Genomic DNA, 14,417 nt, shown 5'->3' with positions numbered 1-14,417 from the left:
AGACATTGTTTCACTGACCTGTCTCTCCGGCATAATTGCATGCCGATCAGATTGTTCGCGGAATGCAATTTGTTTCTTTGGCCGGCTGGTATTCGTCGTGTGTTCCACTGCTTAATTAAAGCTCTCAACGACAATTAAAGTCCCAAAATGATTGCCTTTGGTTATTGTTCTCACTGAAGAACGGCTGGTGAAAGATGATTGAGAAACGAATGACTCAGGGGAAATTTTAATTTGCACAGCGCTGGCGAAAGTGTCGTTGACATCCGCGGGTGCAGCTATGAGTGTTGTTGCGAGTTGGAGAATTTAATACAGATACACAAAGTGAAAATTACTTGGCGATGAACATATTCTTTGCATGAGTTAACGATCAGCCTGAAATCGGATTTTAGATGGAAGAATCTATTGGTGACTGTGGTTCGCGGTCGAGGTGTAAAATATTATGCACCGTTATCGTTCATCGTAAAGTCGAGCAGCAGTTTTTCCATGAACGTTATCACGAATAACGCTCGGTGTTTGCACGCGTATGCACGTTATTATGGCTTGGATTTTGACGCTCGTACTGTTGTCCGTTTTACGAATCAACAAACGAGTACAACGTTGAGCTGCTCTTTCGAAAATGTTATAATAAACTTTGAATTTCATTACAAAATGCAAAATGTATAAAAAAATGATCCCTATAACCATGAACACTTTGCATAGAAAATCTTTTCATTTCGTAACGGATTGAGAAAACAAAGTATCAGGTTTTATTCCAAGTAGAATCAGACGATCGGTGCCAGACATCATACGTTTTTCGTGCCACCATCGTAATACTCGAATGACAGAGACCCGAGAGAAGGAATGCAAATACCAAAGAACACTGTATACTTTGCTTCCACACACACACCCACGTGGGTGGCAAACCAAAGTGGGTGGCTGAGCCGATTGGTTGATCTGCGGGGAGTTGAAGTATCAAAGCTGAAGTGTTCACCGCGTTGCGAACACTACGGGCGAGCCCGTAACCTTTTCGTTTTCCATTCTTTCGACCTTCGAGGCGACGAGGTGAACAGCCCACAATCTTGAAGCGGACTATAGTCGATCGAGAATAGCTCTCGACAGTTTTACGGGTTCGAAAGATTATTTGTTCAAGCGAACGTTATAGCTCGCGATTTCCTGTTACTATCAAATTCTGGATAGATTCATCAGAAAATGTTTCAGAATTTTGGAAATCGACGTTGATAAATTCTACGAGAATTCCAGTCTTTTGCATTCTTTTTCACTCTTTCTCGTGTATCCGATTTCTCAACGCATGCTTTAAGACTCGCTGCGCAAGATTCTCGAACAACAAAGCATCTTTTAATCTTTGTCCCCAACTATACTGCCTTCGATCATTCAGATCGTTCCCCGGTACCATTCAAGCAAACGAGCAACAACATCCGGCCGAGCTTAGCAGAGGCGATAAAGCTGGTGGTTGATCGTTTAATCGCCGATCAAAGCCCCTCTTCTCGCTCAATTACGGGATTTGTCTTTGCCGTCGTAGCTCGAATAAAGAATGAATGAATTCTCGGTCGTCCCGGTAGACCGTTGCTTATCTTCGCGGTAGTACAACCAAAGCTATCCCATGTTTACTCTCGATAAGGTACGATCGATAAGGGGCTGCACAAGTCGACGTCTCTACTGACCCACATATACGACCTCGTCTATGGAAATGGGAAAGATAAAAAACGGAAACGATCCTTTGGGATCCTTTCAGCTTCCAAGAAGCAACGTTTTCAGGATGAGACGTGATCCCACGAATTTTGTTTCGAGGACGATCAAACATAATCGATCGAGACTCCCTGACCCAATTCTGCGTCATGAATAATAACGAGAGGCCGGATCACCTTTGAGTTACGACTTTCTTCGGCCACATCTTGAACGTTTTACGCCTTAACCCACTTCGACGGGACTGCCTGGTCGAAGCTGTGCGCTCCACCCGACCGATCGTGTTTGTTCTTCTTTATTTTGCTCTCTTTCGGTCGGAAGGTTTATCAAGCGTGCGTGCGTTCCTCTCTGGAGCTCGTCGCGACGAACATTTTTTTTCCGGCACCTCGGCCTGTGCATGCACGATCGTTGCAATAAGAAAAGAAAGTACGATTGCACTCGATTGACTTTAGCTTTGGCCAAGTGTTGGTCGTCGTCTCGAGTGAGAGAAAGAGGAGGCCACTTCGATCAAGGGGTTCTCCTCTCTGGTTTGTCACGATCGATCAGTTATATAAACTACAGGTCGTATACACTTCGTGTGTACCGTGTCATATTTTTATATCGACGACTTTGCAGTTCTTTGGCGCGTTCATAGCTGTTTTTCTTGAATCTCTGGAATGCACCCTTTGGAATCTTAGAATCTCCTATAATCTCTTTTCGTAATGCGTATTTCGCTGCTATTTTCGTTTCTTTCTATGGTGTCTATTTTCATTCATTTTCTAATATAAGTATTAATACTGCTCTTGAAATTTCTCCTGAAAACTCTCCATGTACCTTTTGTTTGCTCTTTTATTGCTGGAATTCCTCTTTCTGGTATCCATTCAATGCTTTTTTCTCTCTAGAATTCCTTTCTTGGTTTGTTCTTTATTGCTGATATTCCTTTACTGGTATTTCCTTGATGTTTCCTTTATCCTTTCCTGTCGTCTTTGCTTTGTTCCTTCTTACTGAAATTCCTTCGCATCGTGTTTTCTTTTCTTACGAATAATTATTGCATCAATGGGTATCGTTATTTAATGCCTCAATTTAGAACTTTACTATATCGTAAAAAATTTGTCCACGAGTATTTAAACTTCTGTGAAGGTATTTCAGTTTATCCTGTACATCAAATGAATTTTTTTGCAAAGGTATTACAAACCGCTATTTGCCTCCTACAATTGGTCACGGGCAATTTAGGAATTTGTATCCTTCTCTTCGCGAATATTAATTATTCAGACTAAATGGAATTAAACGTATATGATTGAAAACCCCGTTGTGAGTGATGCCTAATATCAATCTGGCGGAGGCTGAGATCTAGAAGAGGCCTGACAAGAAGAAGAAGAGCGGAGGGATGAGAGGTGAAGCCAGGTGAGGTTGTTCGCCGATGTTATGGTAGCCACGGCTTCAAGGTCGTCGGGATCACCACGAGGACGTATCTGCTGCGCCAATCAGGGCTCACCAGAGCTGCGCGATCCTTTGAAAAACTGTGGCCGCGTGTTACGTTTTTGTTACGCGGTCCCTAGCCGCCTGCCATTAAGAATGCGAGCAACACTCAGGAAACCTCGCGTTTCTTCTCGATCGTTACATCAGCGAATCTCTTCAACTCGCCCAGTAGCCATTAATCTTTCGGTGGCTTTCTGCATTATTCAGCTGTTCCAATTGTGAAAAGGTGTCGGTCTAAATCCCTCCATTCACTTCAATTTCTCTATACTAATTCCTCATATTTATTTTCCACAGCTTTGAAACTCACGGTTTACCATTTTATCCGTGACATTTTTATAGGCGATTAATTATAAAATAATACGCCATTGAGTGCGTGTTTCACGTCGGGATACGAGTACAGTTACAAACAGAATTAACATAACCAGCCGACAGAGGTGAAGAACGAAAGTGGACGAATCGCTTTCTTCCGAATGAACGTTCCAACACGGCCACCTTTTTCATCGTTGTCATTGCAAACGAGGCTCGTTAGGGCGGACGGTTTCGCGCCTAGGTTCCCGTTTAATTGGCAGGCCGAGCCAGTCAAGGATCTCTCTCCTCTTTGCCGCTCTGAAATTTCTCGCCATTGGTCCTGGGTCGTTGCGTCGGGGAACCCGAGATAATTAATTGTTTTTCAAAAGACAACGCGGCTGGCCATATTATTTATCGCGAACGAAACGACGGCCGCCTTGTAAATAAGACGCTCGGCGAGCAGAAGGGGAGATTTAAAAGGATTCGATGCCGAGCGTGAAATAATTCAGACGCTTTACGATTCTCCCTGGCTACCTTATGGTAATGAAACATCTTCTCCGCACCAGCCAAACAAAAAAGCAAAAAAGAAAAAGAGAAAAGAAAAAATAAATGAAAGCAGAAGAAGGAAACGATGGTTCCAGAGTTGAGATCGGCACGGTTGTAAAATAACCGTGTAACAACAGTGGGTATTTTACAGCGACACGCTGGTCACCATAACGGGATCGTCGTTATCATCTCCAAGGATCAACGATTCCGCCACGAGGGAATTACGGTTACGTCAGTGCGTTCTGCACGCCTACGTGTTCCCGAATGTCCATTCATATTTTCAGCAGTGGCGATCATCGATCCGACGTGCGACAAGATGTCGCGGTTTTTCCACTCGACAGAATCTATCTCGATCACTTTCTCTTCCGGTTGTCGTTGACACAAAAGGTGATCGAACGAGAGAGAGAGAGAGAGAGATTTCGCGAGTGTACACGCAGATCCGAGAAGTAACGAACGATCGATCGATATGTTCGCCGCCAGGAAACGTCCAGGCAGATATCGTTGTGTCGGCTTGTCTCTCGTTAAGGTTCACTTCACCCTGATTACGAGAGAAAGAGATGCATCGTTGGTGAGTTACGTACGCGTGTACGGCACGTTCTGATTTTCATTGGTCGCGGGCAATTTCTCATCGGTCGGCTTCGACAAGTGCGATGCGCGCCGCGATAAATCTGCCTTCGCATTAGCGGCCAGATCGATCTAGAAACCGACGGCAAGAAATTGCTGACGCGGGATACTATGCGTCGTAATAATGCTCAGCGTCTTGCCGACACATAGATCATTCGCAGCCTTTCTAATTTCGCAGATAAAACTTTTCGAATTAATATTAAGCGCTATATATCTTGTTGTTTATCCCGGTACATTTCAGCTTCCTTCTTTCCATTCGTCTTTCTCAGGAGATTTTACAGTGCGCTAACGAATAAAAGAGTCTTACGTCTTATTTCGACGTTAAGAAGAACTCTTCACAATTCTAAGTAGAATAGAACTGTATAACAATAGAAACTTCTCTTAGAACGGACAGGAACCTAGAAATCCTCGAGTGAACTATTGTTACGCCAAAAGCAATATCTTCGATGTTTTTTACTTATTTATTCATTTACAAAGAAACTATACCCATAATCCCATAACGATCCAAAGCGAGATACAATTTAGTAATTATCTCGGCAATTAAGGTGACTGATAAGAAAGATGAGAAGTTACATAAGCATTATAATCGTTCGATTAAAACGGTAAAGGGAATCGTACAAAGTGCAATAATATTCAAACTTGTGCTGATCTCTTTTAAGAGAATTAATATATATTTTGTAGGAAGGAGATCGGATTCCACAATCTGAACCAGTTATTCCAGAATAGACCTGACCAATCAACAAGAAGATGATCCGGCGGCGCTCTCGTGTTATTGAAAAATTTGAAAGAATTTACCAGTGAACGTAAAACGTCTTCCTGTAGTTTCTATACAGGCACGACGGTACACAAGCTTCGTAGGTAAGAGCCGAAGAAGTAGAAGATATCGAACGCATCATCGTTTCTCGAACGTCGTTAAATCAATTCGCGCCAGAGGCAGGCGTTCGACCGTGACAGCCAGCGTGAATCCTCTCGTGCCCGTCGACACTTGTAAACGTAGCTTTAAGGTTACCGTGGGGTGTATACATGCTACGACAAAGTGGCCATGGTGTTCGCGGTGTAACGGCCGTGTGGTTACCGGTTTATCGCGCGAGAATGCCTCCACCAGGCGCGGATGCACACAATGAACAACCAGAGGCACGCAACTACTCCGAACATGGACAAACTCGAACGATTTTCCACCGTAAAGTCGAGCCTACAGGCAACGAACGACGCAGGCTGATTAATATTTCTAATTGCCTATCCCGGCTTCTTCTCGCCTAGCTAGTCCCCAGCCTGGCAATTAGCTTAGGTACCTCGTAAACGCCATAAATGATACCTTCTATCCGCCTCGTTTAATCCAGCTCTTGTTACACGACCGACGCGAGGCTGATGGCTGGGCTTGCACTGATCGATGATCTAGGATTTTCGGTCCTATAGCATGATGGAGGGTCTGATCTTGTGCTAGTTGTCCATGAAATTTCAACGTGATAAAGAGATAAGCGAAGCCTGTTGTTAAATATTTTGATGTTTTTTGGAATTTTAGATTGTTTGTGGAAACGATTACAGTTGTAAATTAAAACATTAATCTCCTGAGAGATAGTAGAAAGATAAGCGTTTAATTAGCTCCAATTACATTTGAGACAATGTTCTTGAGTGTAGAAAATTCATTAATAGTTTATCTCATTCTCAATAATGATACTGTTTCTCTTCGAAAATTACGATATAATTACTGTAAATTCGTCTCTGAGAAAGTTAAATTATTTATTAATATATATGTAGAAGCAGATTCAATCCTGAACTGCAAAATTAATTGCTGAATTGATGTGTTGCTTACAGTCTTTTATCAATAACATAAGGTATTATATTAAATCCTTATTGCTTCTCGCTTAATAACGATCATCACATTAAGAAAAATGAATCATCGGCAGTTGTTAAAGATTAGAATACACCTTATCGAATGATATTCGGAGTCCTCGAATTCCAAAAAATTATCTCGAGGTACATATTCCGACTCTCGTAAACTTTAGCTTCTAATGAAATTTTACGATCACATTATACCCGTAGCATACCACGTTAGAAATGATCTTCCACGTCGATAAGACCATAAAATTCGGTCGGACTGAAGCTAATCTTGGCGAGGCACGGATCGATACGATTTCTCATCGGCGAACGTCACGATTCCATGCGTACCCCTTTGGTATCAGCGCATTAACCACGGACAGGCTAATGAAGCACAGATATCCATGCATACATCGGTAACGACCGATTCCCCATTGATCATACGCAGAAATTACAAGCCACGGGGGTAGGAATTTCCGATCGATATGGTGGCTGCCTCTCTCTTTATTCATGGAGGTTGATTAATAATCGTATATAATCTCCCGATCCAAATCCCAACCTTCTTGCTATCTTCATCTCGTCCGTTCGTAATCATTCACCCTCTTGAGTACCGGCAATTAACGTCAAACGACGTTTCGCGCTCGTCACGCTGGATAAGAGCCTATCCTATTAAATCGTTCTTCGCGAACCAACGCACAGAGCCACCAGCTATCCATTTTTCGTCTTTATTTCTCCGATGCTTCGACGAAGTAACACGAAAGTCTGGAAACTGGTCGTAGATCGTCGAGTCGGTAGATCGCCCACGCGGATCACTGGCACGCAGGCGAGCAGTCTAATCGATGCGTGTACACCGCGTAAAACTCGCGACCAGCCTGATTAATAGTCGCAATCATTATCCGGCTTCCTTTCTACGTTATACCAAAGACTGCTCGTTCCTGTTTCTGGCCGCGGATGCCGGCTATAACGCGATCGTCCCGCCATTCGTCGAGTCGAGCGTGACTCGTAATGAAAGTTTGTAATTAGCGTCGTATGGCGCTTCAAGGGAGCCACGTTTATAATAAGGAACTGATCCAGCGGCGGTTTTCCTAACGCGCCGTTTGTTAGGATCCCTTTCTTCCTTCCAAGACTAGTGCACGTTAGTTCCAACTACGGACAACGTGATATTAGCCGGTGACTAACGGCCGCTCACGGACACGATAGATCGGCGTGTAAGCGGCTTGGTAATAGAGCGATTCCTTCGCCGTCATTTCACGACCACCGCGGAACGTTCGTTTCGACAGAAGGGCGTAGATGCAAGACTTTTATCTCCATTTCTCGACAGATAACGTTGCTCGATTATCCTTGATCGTTCTTTGTTTGTGTTGGTTGTGTTTGCTGAAATCGTGAGCAGAATATGATGAAATTTCATTAAAATGACTTCATCGGGGGTTAACACAGGGGAAAATCATTTATAATGCAGCATTCAGTGGACAATTAGTATAACTGTTTTGTTTCAGAAGTCAGGTAAGTATAGGATACGATACATAGGACATTCGCAGAGAGATTCGTGTAGAAAAAGAATCTTCGGAAAAATGATGCAGATGTTTTTAGAGTACGAGCATGCGAGGATGATATTTTAAGTTTGCAAGCTTTTTGAGTCGTATTTGAATCTTTATTACACTCTGACTTTATGTTCCAATTCTCTTATAGAAACCCTGTTTTATGTTTGTGTCTCCTCCACTGTTTGAAGGAGCTTGGAACAGTTTGATCAAGACAACTCGACGCTCGACAAAGATAGGATTAATTACTTGCCATGCAATTTTAAGTTTCTTCTTTTCGTTCGGATTTCTTCAATATTCGATTGAAATTAGGTTAGTCGGGTATTGGAAGCTCGTCTGAAATCCACGACTCGGTTGATTCGTTCCTTTCTACCGGGCAGCGTTAAGTCGGAACGTCGGTAATCAACTCGAAGCTCGATTCTCTCGTGGAACAGAAAGTAAGGGAGCGTTCTCGCTGAGTAAACTTCAAATAATCGAGGGAATTCTTTCACAGGCTTAATCGCCCAACGAATCGGGGAACGTCCCGGTAGAAAAGTTAAGTATCATCTACAGGAGAAAAAGTTCCTCAGCTCTCTTTAAAGGTAATCGATAAAGTAAGAAAACATTCTGGTTCGACTGTTGGTCGTGATTTACCTTTAGTTTCTTACTCTCTTCGTTACCTTTAACTGGCGATTTTCGTCGAAATATATTCGAAAACAAACGATTCGCAAAATTATCGAGCAGATTCATCAGCTATCTGTATCAATCTTTTAGAGAAGATAAATGTAACACGATGCGAGAAATACTCAAGTTGGATCAATCGACTGACCAGAGGTAAGACAATCGATGATCAATACCGAATCGACTGACGAATCTAGCCTACGAAGAACCTCGTTGGTCAGAAAATTTGACAGCGGACGGACACTGCCACACCCTGGTTAACGTCTAATTGCATTAAATAGTTCGTAGTCTACCAATTGGTCACGTCCCGAGCTCGTTCAATGCTACACCAGGGGGATTCACGGTTAACTCCAACCCGTCACCGATTAGATACCGTGTAGATGCTGCTTACCGTCGATTACTTAACTTCGAACTTTCCGCATCACCTCCGATCGCGATTACGATACGCTATCGTGATTTAAATCCGTACATAGTACGAATATTTACCGATAAATACGTATCGAATGATTATTTAGTATGAAAGCTTTTTTTCAGGCATTAGCAATTTTAACGAGAATGGAAATGGTAAACTTTGCCCGTGAGTACCTATCGTCTTTCGAGAGCGATCTCTGATATTCTCTGGCCGGATTTCTCTTTTTTTTCAGCTTGCTCTTTCCTTTCGTCGCCAGGCAAGTGTTAATGACGCTAATGCATCGACCTCGGACAGAACGAACCTGTGGCACATCAATATTCATTAGCACTTCGTTCCACCGACCGAATAATTCCATGTGCCCACGGCCTATCCCACAAACCTACTGTGTACACGCGCGTTCATCGCGTGTGAACCCGACCAACGTTTCAGAAGAATCCTTTTCGGACGACGATTCACGCGATTACCATGAACACGTGTTTACTCGCCTGTCTGAGCTACTATGCTCAGGTAAAAGAGTGACAGAAATCTCATGCACCAAGATAGAACTAACTTCGTCGTATCACTAAAATCCTTACCATTGTGAATTACATCAAGTATAATATCAAAATACTGAGAGTATTGCACGAAGACAAAGTGCAACGCCAACGAACTGCAATTTCATATATTTCGCGATGCAATACAAGATTTTCTTATTTTATAGGGAAAATTAAAATTCTTCCTCTTTTTAGAAAAGTGAAAGGTGATGAATTCTTTTCATTTTCTTCGAGAAATGCCTAATCTCCAATGGAAAAACCGCAGAAACTTTGCACGATTTTGTATCTAACACAGAGCTGATTTCAAAATCTAACTCAAATCGAACCTAAATCCTAATCAATTTTTATTTCTCAAGGCAAGATATTTTATTGTGCAATGGAAACCTGAGGCTCACACGAGGCCCCGTTATTCAGACCTAGCGTGAAGCATACAGTATCAATTTATTGCTCGGCTCGAGCAAAGTTCGCGTTGCACGCGCCCCGATACGCATTACGCTTATGCACGCGTGCGGCCAACCTTTCGACAAAGGAGATCCGTTTCACGGCGAGACACAATTCATGTGGTCGTCACGCCCACGTACCAGGCTTTTCTGTCCTCCGTGAAACTACCGGAATGCCGTAGCTTCGCGACCACATCGCCAACAACTTATGCATTCGAGTTGATCCGTGCCACGTTATTAAACTGTCCAGCTGACCGACGATCACCGGTTCGACTAAATCATAGGGGGCAAGATGAATGGATGTCGATGAGAGTTCTTGATATAAGCTAAGAAGTTTGGAAACCTGACTATCATGAAAATCATAGTAACTATTTAGTAGTGTGTCTGTGTATGTATGTTCATTTCTTCTTTCACTGCTTCCCTTCCTTACTCGTCGTCCTTACATCCTATTAATATCGACACTTTAGTTGTACTCCAAATAACATCACCGTGTGGATGACAGTAAAAAGTTCTCTCTACAAATCAAAAGAAATAAACTCCATCTCGAAAATAAACTTCGTAAATCTCTTATACTCTCACTAACAACATCTCACGTGAGTTTCAAGATGATAAAAACCCCGGTTATTTACCCGACAAACGGACATGAGGCGACCAAACGCGAAGTTACTGCTATCTTATCAGAATTTCATTCCGCGGAATTGGAATGCTCTGCCAATCGGCTCATTGGAGAACCGCGTAATGAAGGTGTCCCGTATTTCTTCGTTTTAAACGATCCCCGATTACACCGATATCGACATTGTTATCTAAATCGACGAGTGACTCCAACGCTCCCGAATCGCTCGCTTTAAATTCCACGGCTGATAATACGGTCGCTGGACCAACCGGTCGAGTCCAATTCGACCTGTTCCGAAATAGCGTGGTTGGTCCTTCCAGAGGCGAGAGAAACCGGGGCATAATCCACACCGATTCCTCCCACTTTCGCGAAATTCATTTCGATGTCCAATTCGGGAACCAACCGAAAAAAATTCCACTGGCCGGTTTCGCCAATGAACGAGCGATGTCGTACTCGCAAAGCCGACAGCGACGAATCAATTTTATGCAAGTCGTTTACGAGCTCCTTACGATCCATCCACACGGGTAGTGCGACGATTCCGACGGAGTTGCGATCGTAAAACGTTATGACTGGTAACCCGAGGTTAACTTGACAAAAACCACAGGGATCCACCCTCTTCATCGTCTCCTATCTTTCTCGGTTTTCACTCAACTGGTCCTTTTTTTATCAAACACGAGTCTCGTTGCGAAGGAGAACGTTGGAAACGGAAGTTTTGCTGCAGGAAGTACGAGTTGGTGCCACGAATCAGTCTAGAGGGAATCGTTTAACGACTCGAGAAAAGAAGATGTGGCAACGATTTTACGATCTTTTAAGAGATGCCGGCGAGGAGAGAATTATTGGTACTTTTTACGAAGCCTGACTTAATGATCCTCGACAATGTGTATAAATTAACAGGCTCGCGGTTGTGCTCGTCGATGAGAAATCGTGGTTGTCGTGGTAATTTCGCGTAATAAGGAAAGCGAAGGCGTGGAATCGCGAGCTTGCAAAGTTTAATATCCAAGATAACGGGGGAATTTGTAGCGTTGCTTTGCTAGAGACAACGGTACCAGCTCCGGCGCGAGGGAATTATCGAAGCGTTTTTCGAGCAACAAGAACATCTCGAAAGTCGAGCCGCAGCTGCGAACTTTCCTAAACCTTATAACGCATCCGCCAATCCTCGCGATATTTCGAGTTAGTTTCGAGTCCTCCGACAACTTCCGCAAACTCGGACGCAGAGGGAACTTTGTCAAGAAATCTTATTCCCTTGGCCATGAAGCGGCTTTCATTTTTGTTTCAACTAACGTTAAGCTGGATATCGCTTCACGATTCAAGTACATTATACCAGATGATAAACAGACGATTCGACGTCATTAAAATTTCCTAGGAATGACGCAGTTCGATTCGATAACTTTTAATATCTTTGACGATGTAGCGTATCGGCACGGGCAATTCTGTTGCTAGAAATACGAAACTACCGAGCTGTTTTTTAGTTGTATAAAAAGAATCTTATACTTTTAATGATGCAATAGACACGAACAGCTATTCTGCTATTACGCTCGTGGTCGTTAGAAATATAAAGCTGTCTAATCGTACTGTGTCCCGGTTACAAGGCTCAAATAAAATCACACCGAAATTGCAATGAAATTTCGGCGAAATCACAATGAAATCGTAACGAAATCGCAACTCGTCCGCGTGAAACATACGTTCGTTAACGAATCGAGTGCGAAACCAGAGAGACACTATTAATTCACGGCTCTAATTTGCCGATAGAGCGTTGAACGCCACTGTTAATAAGTACATCGTATTCCGTACTCTTCGTGAAATTTCATGAATATTTCATGGGTTGGCGGAACTTTCGACTAGGTGTGTTTAAGCGGCCTGGACAGATTGCTGTATATCGCGTGGAACGTCCCGTTGCAAAGTACACAGAGAGAAAGAAAGAGAAAGAGAGAGGGAGAGAGAGAGAAATACATCGAGAAGCCCGGAGGAATTTCAGCTAAAAGACACATTATGCGCGACCTTAAAAGCTAAACGCGATTCTCGGAAGGACTATTTCGGCTCGTTGGCGAATTTCAACGCGTGCAGCCTTGACTGGTCTTAACCGAATTCCTCTCGCGGTGTTTTACAAAAGGGAATCACGTACGCAGCCTGTTCTTCCTTAAATCGAAGATTAGAAGGTGGAACGACGTTCGAAGGACGGAGGAAAAGGGTCGAGCATCGGATGACTGGGCCTGCCATCGTTCGCAATAATTTGTGCTCGAGCTCGTTTGCATACCAATTAATTGGCCATGATTACCAGAGATTAATGGCGCCATGCTTGCTGCTGTGAATTAAAAATCCCATCATCGAAACGATCATGTATGTGTGTGTTTCAAAATTTCCTTCGATGTTACTGTATCTACTCGATCCTCGCCGTTGGGACATAAATTACATCTAACCGAAAACTTTTGCCAATATTTTTTACTCAATCTCTCAAACTTTCTTTAATGGCATCGCGCTTACTTCCGCAAGTTAAAAATTTTACTATTGAGATTTCATTTGGCATCGTCAGATGTACCTTTTCGTTGTTGTTCAAACATAAATAAAGCGTAAATAAAAACTTCTAACAATGAAAAATTATACGCGTGCTGACGATATATGGCGTTTGAAAATTTCATTCAACCTCGCTATACTTATCCGTTCCGTGTTGTTTTAGCATAAATCACTCTGAAAACCTCTGGCGCAATACTTCGAGTCTGCTTTTTAAAACCAGAATCAATATTCGACATTCCAAGTCGCGTTTCCGACGACAAAAGGAACGAGTCTCAAGGCAGTCAATTTGACTTCGCCTCGAAGAGCAAACAACTGCGATAGCAACTATGCTAAAAACGCGACACAGATATTCAATGCCTGCGCAGGAAGCACGATTATCGATATACTACTCGCAAACGACCGCGTACGACGGGGACAATGCACAGGGAAAAAGAAACTTCGCGTTTCGGTGTACGGACGAGTTGCGTGCGAAAAAAAGAGTTGGCCGAACGCTTTTCACTCGATGCATCGCGATAGCTGGCACTAAGCCAGGGAGAAAGACTCGGCCATTCGAGTCGTCCAATCAATCTGGCCACGTGGAAAAAAAATGGAAAGCCCATCTGGCCCCGATATATCGAGCACGGTAGCTCGACCATCGAAATTCCAACCAACGTCGTACGTAGGCGAACGCTATCGCGAGCGTACCACTCGCTTCAACGTTCGTCGCTATCTTCGTTCGATAATTAAAATTGCCTGACATAGATAACGCTTTATCAGCAATACTTACGGACAATTACAGTTAAATAACGTCATCGTTCCATTCCATTAATACCATCGTTTCGTTAGTCTGACAAAAGTTATATAACATCGTAACTTAAAGATAATTGTAACGACTTGAAAATTTCTGACGAATTTCTCAAACATGAAAGAAGAAGTGCGTATACTTTTACGTGCAAACAGAGCCATACCTGCCAGTGAACGTTATCTAATCACTTAGAGAGTCTTATCAACTCTATCCTTCCGTCTTTTTTTCTCATTTAAACACAACCAGAAATTGCGAGCTTCGTATGTGAATGTCAAGCAAATCCAACGTAGTACAGAAGCTTTTGATAAACGCGAAATCGATAAGTCCCGTTGGTCATTTCCGTACTTTTAGCATGAATTCGTAATACTTAATAAATAATCGGATTATACTTGTAAGCAGATGTTCGCTCGTTTATATTTAAGATACATTGACGGTTTAAACATAAAAGAAACCCAAGCTTGGAGCACGAACCTGCGCGAGTGATAAATGTAAATTCGAATTCGCAAAGT

At 42.9% G+C, this 14,417-nt stretch overlaps 1 protein-coding gene across 7 annotated transcripts in view; it reads right to left on the bottom strand.

Moving 5' to 3' along the window:
* Window positions 1–14,417, bottom strand: part of by (focal adhesion protein tensin) — a 182,582-nt gene that overhangs the window by 95,752 nt on the left and 72,413 nt on the right. The gene's annotated exons all lie outside the window — the stretch shown is intronic.

The sequence above is a fragment of the Bombus flavifrons genome, chromosome 12 (genome assembly GCF_040668555.2).
Source record: "Bombus flavifrons isolate JBK064 chromosome 12, iyBomFlav1_principal, whole genome shotgun sequence".
Classification (NCBI taxonomy): domain Eukaryota; kingdom Metazoa; phylum Arthropoda; class Insecta; order Hymenoptera; family Apidae; genus Bombus; species Bombus flavifrons.
The sequence above is the reverse complement of the archived record's forward strand: the minus strand, read 5'-3'. Positions and strand labels throughout refer to the sequence as shown.